Consider the following 2,774-nt stretch of genomic DNA (forward strand, 5'->3'; position numbering starts at 1 on the left):
TATATATATATATATATATATGTGAAGTTGGCCAATATTATCAGGAGGATTTTCTTTATGTTGGAGTAGGCTAATAACTCATTAAAACAAATGTTTAATTTAATAATAAATACACAGTAAATTGTGTCTGTGCCATATTGCATTGTGAATAAGTTAGTATTTTATGTGTACGATAAGTTAACGCAATAAATCACAAAAGAAGACAAAAGACAACAGAAGACGTTGATCAGAGCTGTTTCAGTCTCACAGACCCGACCCCTGTCTCCCAGCCTTCCTTACACACAGGGGCGGGGCCACTCGGACAATCAGGAACACCTGAGATTAACAGAGAGCAAAAAGAAAGCAGGGCGGGGAGCGCATAAAACATGACTAAAACAATTTTTTAAACGTACACATGTTCCACCAAAACAAGTTCCTTCTGAGCCTATTTTGCAGCGGCACCACGGCTTTTCTCCGATGCTTGGCACCGCCCAAGACGAATGTGATTGGTTTAAAGAAATGCCAATAAATCAGAGCATGTATGTCTCCCGTCCCCGAATGCTATGTGGAGTATCCAGACTCTCCTCTAGCGCGCTTTGGAGGATGGTCTAGCAAAGCGAGACTAACTGGATTCAGACCCCGCTTTAAAACAAGCTGAAAACTTGCTGCTGTATTTCCCATTTAAAAAAAATAAAAAAAATAAAAAATTCAAGATTAAGATTGGTTCTCTCGTTTACACAATTATTCATATACAGTACCGTAAATATTATGTCATTTTGACACAGTGCATGAATGTGTATATTATCAATGGACTTGAAGTTAAAGAGGTACAACTTTCTTGCCAGTGCAAGTAATAGTTTGACAGTTTCTATTAACATCGGTCGTTTCTGAAATTGCGTCCAGAATAAAATTGAGAGTTACTCATATAACAGAAAATGTGTCTTTTTAGTACAATTGCTGGTGGAGGGATTGAGAGTCACATTGATGTAGATTGATTGTAGCTTTCTTTCTTCAGACTGAGGACAAATGGCGCAGTGGGTGATTAAATCCAGGCCCTTTCGCTTGGACGCTTCTGGGGCAGATTTTCCGAGAGGGGACTTGGCGCCGGGGATCCTGTGTATTTTCCACCCTGATCTCTGCTTGGCAGAGGCCTAAATAATAAAGCTCTTTTTACTGAGCAGCCTGGGGTTCCCTGTGTACAAACACAAGCCCTGCCCCCCCTCCAGCCTCTGCTGTTTTAACATGACCCGTCGCCATGGGGGTTTACCTCACACCCCACTAAGCTCCCATCCTGCAGTTGTCTGAATGTCAGCCCCCACTCAGACTGCCACAGACTCACTGGGGTCAAACCAATTTGGTCTTGAGGTAATTTTACTGGGAACAAAGTGCACAATGCGAGGCTTGATCAGTGAACACGGCAAGCAGCTAACAACTGACAAACATCTAAATCAAATCTTGAGACAAAAAGTCATTGAAAAAGCTCCAAGTGAAGGAGGTCATTGAGAGAGTTTTCACTGCAGTGCTAACTATACCTCCACTTCTCTGCCGGTCAATATTCCACATATGTTTTTAGTGTTTTGACTGTTATTTTTAATTGCATCATGGAGTGCAGTAGGGTGTGAGACCAGTACGATCACGGAAATGTAGCAAGCGGTGATGAAACGTCCATTCATGCGGCCACGCATGGATGTGTGTTTATTTAACTACTGTGCAGGTTAATCTGGGCCCTCAAAGCCTGGTGCTGTGCGTTACTGCCAAGGCTCACAAACCTTCTACGCTCTGATCAGCCTGCCAGCTTTGAAACCTGAGGCGGCCAGAAAAATCTCCTCCCAAAGCCTGTCCTGCTTTCAGAAGAAACATTTAAAAGCTAAATCAAGGTACTTTTTTTCTGTTACTATTGCATGAATATTTTGCGTGTCATAAAGTGTCTGTACCGTAGAAAAATGTTCCTCCACTACTGTTGGTCGTTACAATGTGTCACTGGCAGAATTCTGTGGCAATTTACCTCCACATGTCCATAAACATAAACCATTTAACGGAGATCCAGTCTCTGAAATGCTGCATAGGCGGAGGAGTGCGCTCTTAAAGCCAAAACAGTAGCTCGACAGTGAAGGAAAAATTAAGTGATTTTTCCATTTTTACCGGCTGAGCCATTTTCCCCATGAAAAATATAATGAAAACAACACATAAGCCTCCGGGACCACTGGAAGAAATTAGTCCCCAACTGCAGTAGCTAATCAACACAGCCACAACACACACCGCGACGCCCTTTTTGTGTGACAGAATTGAAGGCAAATGCTAGTGTGGCACCCAAAGGTTTTGTGCTGTAATCATGGTAAACCACACAGTACTCACAATGACATCACGTTATTTAAAATGTAAGATAATTATAGACGGGGGATGTTTAATGAGATTGTTTGAATCCTGCAAAAAAAGAAAGATTTAATGTCAAAGTAGTTTTGACAAGGGCAGTCTGCATAAAATCTAAATCATCTTTATGGGACCAAGATGTGATTTAACAACCAACACAAGAGATATGGTTTCTTTGTGTTCACCCATGGTAGATTTCTTTTTAATTTTTGCCCCTACCTGGAATCCTCTGCATGCTCCAATGATTAACAAATACCAAGAACACCCAACAGATATCTGTGTGTGTTTTTGTATGTTCGGAATAGAAAACCAAACATAAATCTTCAGTGTTTGGTATTTTATTTTAAACATTCATTATCTAACAACCGGAGGAGGACACACACACACACACACACACACACACACACACACACACACACACACAC

This window comes from Etheostoma spectabile, chromosome 18 (assembly GCF_008692095.1).
Source record: "Etheostoma spectabile isolate EspeVRDwgs_2016 chromosome 18, UIUC_Espe_1.0, whole genome shotgun sequence".
Taxonomy (NCBI): domain Eukaryota; kingdom Metazoa; phylum Chordata; class Actinopteri; order Perciformes; family Percidae; genus Etheostoma; species Etheostoma spectabile.